The following is an 8,961-nucleotide window of genomic DNA, read 5'->3' as shown; positions in this document are numbered from 1 at the left end:
CATTGAAAACGTACCTGCGTTCCGGACATAGCTTCCTCTTGTTCTTGGTAGCTTTAGAATTATTAATCTGTTCATGTATATTTCAAACAGATGATGTATTTATTTCATAACCAGCTTTATAACCTCTAAATCTTAGCAGCTCATGATTTGTACTACCAGTCCTTGGTAAGTGTATAAAAATTCAGTTATTTCATCATTTATTTTCTCAGTAAATTTCATTTGAATTGGATTGTTGCTAATTGGCTTACCTTGCAGGTTGGGTTAGGTGTCATCACGACTAGTTGGATTTTGGGTCGTCACAATAAAGAAGAGCAAGTGGTAATTTTGGATAGGTATGTTCAAAAGCTAAGGTCGAAAGATAGTGCATGAGTGAAGGTTCACTAGAGAGATTAACCGGTAGAGGAGGCGACTTGGGAGACCAAGCATGATATGTAGCACAAATATCCTCATATTTTTAGCATTTCAGGTATGATCCTCGAGGACGAATGTCCCTTTAAAAGCAGGATAATGTAACGACCTAGTTGGTCATTGTGCGTATTTGAGCCTCTTTTCCCTATTTGATGATTCCCGTATATTTGTTTTCTATTTTGTGACTTGAAGGGTTGGTTGGTTTGGCTTCAAGAAGGTTTGAGTGTGATTTGGGACACGTAGTCTTATTTTGGGAGGCTTAAGTTGTTAGAGTTAACCAAGGTTTGAATTTTGAGTAAATGATCTCGGATTGGTGATTTGATAGTTCCTATAGGTTCATATGGTGATTTTGGCCTTAGGCGTATGTTCGAACTTGGATTTGGAGGTTCCTAGAAGGTTTTGGTGCTATTTGCGAAAAGTTGGCAATTTGAAGGTTTGGACAGTTCATAGGTTTGACCGGGAGTTCACTTTGATGTTATCGGGTTCCGATTGGAGTGTTGGGACTTAGGGCAGGTTCATTTATTTGATTGGAACTTGTGTGCTAAGTTTGGTTAAAATCCAAAACGTTTAGGCGTGATTCAGACTTTTTTGGCAAAGTTAGAAAGTTTGGAAGTTAAAAGATAGATTTTGATCATCGATTCTTGGTTTTCATGTTAGTTGTGGTATTGTGAGCATTTGGATAGTTTTGGATAGGGTATTAGGACTTGTTGCTATGGTTGGATGCCCGGATGGCTCGGGTGTGTTTCGGAATGGTCCAGGACCAATTTGGAGAATATTGGTAGCTCTAGCTCTGGTGCATCGCACCTCTGAAGGTTGAGCGCAGATGTGATGCCGCACATGCGAGCTGGGGGTCACTTTTGTGATGTTAGCTGGTCTTATGCGCGCACCTGCGAGGAGTGGAAAGCCTGGGGATTGCACACTTGCGAAGGTTGGTCGCACCTGCGTAGTCGCAGATGCGACAGATATGCCATAGATGCGATTGCTGGCAGCTTAAGTGAAGCTCGAGATGCGATCCTTGGACCACAAAAGCGATGTTGCACATGCGACGATTTGGACCGCGGATGCGGATTCACTGGCAGACTTTTTAATTTCGAGGGTTAGCTCTTTTTGTTTTTTTTACTATTTTGAGTTTTGAAGCTCGATTAGAGGCAATTTTGGAAGGAATTTTCACCATAATTTTGAGGGTAATTTTGGTTATATATCTTGATTCCCTATTAAATTCTACACCTAAAATACGAAAATCGAAAGTAAAATTTGTGAGTTTTGTCTACTACTTAAGAGAATGTAATTTGGGAATTTTGGGGTCGATTTGGACTCAGTTTTGGAATCTAATAAAATATTTAAACTTATGGTGTTATGGGTAATCAAAATCTACCCCTTGACTCAGGTTTTGACCATGTGGGTATTGGTTGACTTTTGTTGACTTTTTGGGATTTGATTAAAATTGAATCTTTATTATTTGAAATTGATTCCTATGGTTTTGTTTGACATTGTTGAGTTATATTTCACTAGATTTGAGTTGTATGGAGGTTGATTTGGAGGGAAGGCTATATTGGAAGGTTGAAGCTTACCGAGTGGAGATAAGTCTCTTGTCTATCCTTGTAAGAGTGAATTCTCCCTATAGGTTTTCTATTTTCTACTTGTTGCGTGATTTAGGAGCCATATATATGCGAGGTGACGAGTGTATATGCATAGCTAGGTTTTGACCATATCCGGTATTATTGACTTGAGTTATGTCTTGTTTGGATTATGTGAAGTTATTATCCATGTTTCAATTAATTCTATGACTACGTGATAATTCATAGATATGATTTAGGAGCATGTTTAAGGTTATGACTTGTTGATTTAGGCTTCAAGGATTGTTTTGCCATGTTGAGATTTATTATTAATCCATAGTCATACACTTGTCTTATTTTCTCCTTGATTTGGTGGTTTCTAGGGCTTAAATGACTCATGTTAACCAAGATGATTACACTTGTGCACGCCATGTATCTTATTGAGCGATTATGATAGATTGAATTGCATGATTATCCATATCCATCTTTTAGCCATACGAGCTTTTATCCGCATTCTTCTTATGATATCTGATACTCTTTATTCTATTGTTTCGTACACATATGCATTAGTGGAGATTTAATTATTGAGAAAAGTTGATGATTTGGCACTACAACCACTTTGAGTGGATATTGATGATTGATTATTGATCATTTATTGTAAAATGATCAAACGCTTGGATATGGGCCTGTCCCTCCGGAGTCAAGTGATAACCTATGTTACTTTGGGCCCTGTGAGCCTAGGCACCAAGAATTGTTTGGTGCTTGTTGGACATATGGTCTGTGTCAGGCACACAGATTTGTATTGAGTTATTGAGAAAGGAATCCTGATCATGCACACACACACACACACACACACACACACACATATATATATATATATAACACACACACACACATATATATATATATATATATATATATATATATATATATATATATATATATATGTTTACTCAGGCAATAAATTGATATAAATGTTGTTGACATATATCATGTCTTGATGTGAGGATTGAGGTGTTGATAACTTAATTGATCCCCTTATCTGTAAAGCATTCCTAAATTCTGTATGATCTATATTTCTTTGAACTTTCGTACTTATTTGATGATGCCATGCTTTAGTCTATTTATTATTTATGGTTTCACCTGATTATGGACTGATAGTGAGTGTCGATGTCGACCAATCGCCACTACTTCTTCGAGGTTACACTTGATACTTACTTGATACCGTGGTTTTTTTTCTTATACTACACTTCTGTACATTGTTTTGCAATTTTTGAGGTTGGTATTGGGGGTTTACATTCGGTTGCGTAGGAGAAATATAGGAGACTTCATGGCGAGCTGCTTTACTTGACCGATCCGCAGCACATGGGGTTCCTCTTCATTCTTATCTATTCAGTCTATTTGTTTCCTTCAGACATACATTGTTGCTCAGTTTACATTCATACACTTATTAGATGCTTGTCATAGTTATGATACAATGTTTTGGGCTATGTAGACAATTGTGGTCGACGACCCGATCGGTTGTTTTACTTTCAAGAATCCCGTTCCCCAATTTGAGACTTTTTGTATGTGCTTTTTTCTATTTTATCAGGGTCGGTTGGTTTGGTTTGGAAGGGTTCGGGTTCAATTCAGAACATTTAATTCGATAACAGTGGCCTAAGGTGGCCAAGTTTGACTTAAGTCAATATTTTGAGTAAACGACGTCGAAATTGGAATTTGAAGGTTTCAATAGGTTCGTATGATAATTTTGGACTTATCTATATGTGTGTATAGAGGGTGGCCCGGGAGCAATTTGGCTCTTATTATTGTAACTTGACATTTTGAAGGTTCTAGAATTTGCTTATTTGACTTGGAGTGGACTTTGGTGATCGTTTGGTGTTTTGTGCCTGGGGATGGTTCGTATCGTCATATTGAACTTGTGTGTGAAATTTGGTTATAATCCAGATTGTCTAAATATGATTCGACGTGTTCAGAGTTAGTTGAAAGAAGTTGGAAGTTTGGAAGATTGATTAATTTGGTTTGTGGTGCGATTTTAAGTATGTCTTCATGAGTTGGACTAGTGACGCGTTGGAAGTTTCACCACTCTTATGGGATCAAGCTGTTTGCCTCAGTAATACTCTTATGAGATCAGGCCGTTCGCCTCGGCAGTATCATGTAATACTACTTTTATGGGATCAGGCTATTTGCCTTAGCGGGATATGTAACACCATTCTTATGGGATCGGGCCATTCGCCTCGACAGGGTTATGTGAAATATCTTGATAGGTAGTCCTTGCGTACCTGTGTATCTTGATGGATTTGTACTTGTTTCTTTTATTGAAATACATGTTGTACATAATAATCTATTTTACTGCTACTTGCCATGTCTCTTACCCGTCTACCCTCTTTTATGTATATTGATTATTGGATCACTAGTAAGTGTCGATGCCGACCCCTCGTCACTACTTCTTTGAGGTTAAACTAGGTACTTACTAGGTATGCTTTGAGTTACGTACTCATACTACACTTCTACACTAATTGTACAGGTACTGAGACATGTATATCTGGTGGTCACACTGGCACATAGGCGTACCAACAGGGAGACTTAGTGATGAGCTGCCTTCTATGCTTCGACCCACAACACCATGAGTCTCTTTCCTCTATATTTATTGTATTCTTTCTACTTTCACTCTAGACAATAGTTGCAATGGTTTTGTATATTCTAGTAGATGATCATGCACTTATGACACCGGATTTTGGGGATTTTTGAAAGATGTTCATGGTTGTATGTGCAGTTATATCATTCAGCTTTATGTTTTTTATTAATGCTTCGTATCTTCGCGAAGATGTTTTTATTTTATCATGATTTCTAAATCTACTTAGGCTTGTTTATTTATTGTTGGCTTGCCTGACGGTAGCGTTGGGAGCCATCATAGCCTGTGGTGGGAAATTAGGTCATGACAACTTGGTATTAGAGCACTAGATTCACATAGGTTTCACGAGTCGTGAGTAGACCTAGTAGAGTCTTTCGAATTGATGTGGAGACATCTGTACTTATTTTCGAGAGACTATAGGGTGTTAGGAAACTTCTCTTTCTTCATTTTCTATCGTGATGTCGATGTTGTTCTAAGACTAAATCTTTCTCCTATTCTCTCACAGATGGTGAGATCACGCACGATGGAATCATCCAGCAGCAAAGGGGTTGCACCACCGGTCGTCAGAGGTAGAGGCAAAGTGCGAACAAGGGATAGAGCTCCTGTTGGCGGACGCGGGAGTCCTAGAGTAGCCCAATGTCACCACCAGTGAATCTAGTGGTTGATCCTACTATTGAGCAGTAGGATGAGATACCTACAGTTAAGCAGGCCCCGATAGAGTTCACACTCGCACTAGTTTTTAGGAGATCATAGGCCATATGTTACGGTTTATGGACTCTATGACTCAGGTCGGACTATTACCAGCAAATTTGGTCATATCTCAAGTTGGAGGGGGAGCCAAGACCCCTACTGCTCATATGCTAGGGCACATTGCTGCTATTTATCAGACCCAAGGGTACTACCTGCGGGTAGAGTTTAGTCGGTTGTAGTGCTAGAGCAGAGACTAGACTGTCCATGACCATCGAGGAGCAAAAGCAGCTGGAAATATTTACTAGGCTTCATCCTTCCCAATTTGGCGGTGAGCCATTACAGGACCCACTTGATTTCATTGCCGTTGTAGGGACATGCTGCATAATTTGGGACTAGTAGAGTTCAATAGGGTAGACTTCACCATTTTTCAGTTGGGGGGAAAGCCCGTAGATGGTGGTAATCATATCTTTTGGGTAGGCCAACAGGTTCACCTCCCTTGACTTGGGATCAGTTCACGCACATCCTCTTGGAGAATTATATTCCATCCTCCCGGAGGTAGTAGTTATGGGGTCAGTTTGAGTGGTTCCAATAGCCAATAGGGTTAGATGTTTGTGACCAACTATGAGACGAGTTTCAGTGAGTTATCTCATCATGTAGTGATATTACTTCCCATGGAGGCAGAGAGGGTGCATAGGTTTTTTTGGGATTGAACTATGGGATTCAAGTCACTATGGCCCGAGAGGCAGAGTTGGGGACTTCTTTCCACCAAGCTGTGGAGATAGCTTGGAGGATCGAGCATATCTGTGGTTAGAGAAAAGAGGCCACATAGAGGGAAAGACAACATCGATATTCTAGAGGTTTCACCGGTGCCCCGTCCGGGGGCAAAGGACAGTTTGGATGGGCCATCCTAGCAGGCTAATGTATTTAGCACCGCAACCTATTCGGGGTGCTCCAGCGCAGCCGTACTTCAGCGTTATTCCTAAGACTACCTATTGTCAACCGGCTATTCAAGGTTCCTCTAGTGCGTACTTAGGCTATCAGGGCGAGATCTAGAGTTGGCAGTTTCCCACATCTAGAGGTTGTTTCGAGTGGGGAGGGAGCTTGGTCACGTGAAGAGGTTTTGTCCTAGACTTCGGGGCAAGGTAAAGCTGTAGGGCCATCAACCCATGATTAAAGCACCAGCTACTGCACCGCCTGTACGGACGGCCAAAGGAGGAGGGCAGGTGAGTAAGGGTTGTCCCAAGAGGTGGAGGCTGGGCCAGGTGGCGCTCCAGCTAGATTCTATGCCTTCCCATCTAGGCCAATGTGAGTAGCCTTTGATGCCGTGATCACATGTATTATTTCCATTTGTTATAGAGATACATCAGTAGTATTTGATCAAGGGTCTACCTAATCATATGTATCCTCTCATTTTTCCCCTTATCCGGATGTATATCGTGATTACTTGAGTATTTTCGTGTATGTGTCCATGCTTGATAGGTGATTCTGTTGTTGTGAATCGGGTTTACCAGTCTTGTGTGGTGACTTTCTATGGGTTTGAGACCAGAGTATATCTTCTATTGCTCAATATGATTAACTTCGAGGTTATCCTTAGCATAGATTGGTTTTCTCCACATCATGCCATAGACAATGCCAAGACTATTACATTGGCAATGCCAGAGTTTCTTAGATTGGAGTGGAGAGATTCATCTAGTAGTGCATCCAGTTGGGTTATTTTTTTCTTGAAGGCTCAACACATGGTTGGGAAGGGTTGTTTGACCTATCTGGCCTTTGTTCGAGATACTACTATAGAGACTCCCACGATAGATTTAGTGCTTATGGTGAGGGCGATTTTTGATGTATTTTTTTCTAACTTACTAGGCATGCCATCAGATCGTGATATCGACTTCGACATTGATTTGGCACTAGGAACCCAGCCTATCTCTATTCTGCCTTATCATATGGCTTCTGCGGAGTTGAGAGACCTGAAAGAGCAGCTTCAGGAGTTGCTCAAGAAGGGATTCATCAGGCCGAGTGTGTTTCCTTGGGACGCACCAGTATTATTTGTGAAGAAGAAAGATAGGAGTATGTGGATATGCATTGATTACCACCAGCTGATATGATTCCAACAGCTCCGTATGGTGATTTTGGACTTGGGAGCGTGTTCGGAATTTTATTTGGAAGTCCGTAGTTAAATTAGGCTTGAAATGGCTAAAAATAAGAATTTAAGTTTCGAAGTTTGACCGATGAGTTGACTTTTGATACCGGAGTCGGAATCCAGTTCCGAACATTTTCATAGCTCCGTTATGTCATTTATGATTTGTGTGTAAAATTTGAGGTCAATTGGAGTTGATTTGATAGGTTCCGGCATCGAATGTAAAAGTTAAAAACTCTTAGTTTCATTTAAGCTTGAATTGGGGTATGATTCATGGTTTTAGCATTGTTTGATGTGATTTAGAGGTTTGACTAAGTTCGTATAATGTTTTAGGACTTGTTGGTATATTTGGTTGAGGTCCCGAGGGCCTCGTGTGAATTTCGGATGGTTAACGGATCAAAAATTGGAGTTAAAAAGCTGCTGCAATTTTTCCTCTTCTGTTGGACATTTTGGGTTATGATCTAGCCCAGATATTGAGCCAGATATTGAGCCCAGGTATCGAGCCCAGATATTGAGCCCAGGGTTGATGAGGCACAGGCTCGAGCTTGTGTATCGAAGCCATGATTGAAGGTCCAGCTCAAGGGCCATGATCGAAGGTCCAGCTCAAGGGCCATGATCGAAGGTCCAGCTTGGGGCCATGATCGAAGGCAAGGTTCGAGGGCCAGGATGGAGACCCAAGATCTAGGGTCACAATCGAAGGCTCTAGCTCGATGCCATGATTGAGTCTATGATCGAAGGCCCAACCTCGATGCCCTGATCGAGGCCATGACCGAGGTCCAGGCTCGAGCCTGTGATCGAAGCCGCGATCGAGGTCCAGTTCGAGGACCAGTTCCGAAGGCTGCTGGGCAGTTTTATAAAAAGAGGGCATTCATCCCATTTGCCATTTTTAACAAATTGGAGCTTGAGCAGAGGCGATTTTTGATAGATTTTTAAGGAAAAGACATTGGGGTAAGTGATTCTAACTTGGATTTGGTCTATAAACATAAATACATCATTGTTTTCACAATTTAATTAATGTTTTGAGATTGAAATTTGGAAAAGTTTAGAAATCTCATAGAAACAAAATTTTGAGATAACTGGTTTGGTTGGACTCATAATGGAATGGGTTGTCTAATTTCATAACTATCGCCGGATTCCGAGATGTGGTCCCCACGGGATCTTTTCTAAAAAATGTAGTATTTTCTTATAGAATTGATTCCTATAATATTTAGTGATTGTATCGAATTATTTTGGCTAGATTCGAGCCAGACGGAGTTGGATAATCATGGAAAAGGCCTTATAGTGGATTAAATTGGAGCAAGACGAGGTAAGTCTCTTGTCTAATCTTGTGAGGGGGAAATTACCTCATAGGTGATTAAAATTAAATAATTGTTGCTAATTGTGGGGGGCTACGTACGCACAGGGTGACGAGAGTCCGTACGTAGCTACTATTAATGCTAAAGTCTGGGTAGTTTAGGACTCAAAGCATGCCTTACTTGTGTAAATTTTATTCTTTGATTTATTTATATTAATTGATATCTATATGAATATATTGTGAATTG

The sequence above is a fragment of the Nicotiana tomentosiformis genome, chromosome 4 (assembly GCF_000390325.3).
Source record: "Nicotiana tomentosiformis chromosome 4, ASM39032v3, whole genome shotgun sequence".
NCBI classification, from domain to species: Eukaryota; Viridiplantae; Streptophyta; class Magnoliopsida; order Solanales; family Solanaceae; genus Nicotiana; species Nicotiana tomentosiformis.
This window is presented reverse-complemented; position numbering follows the sequence as displayed.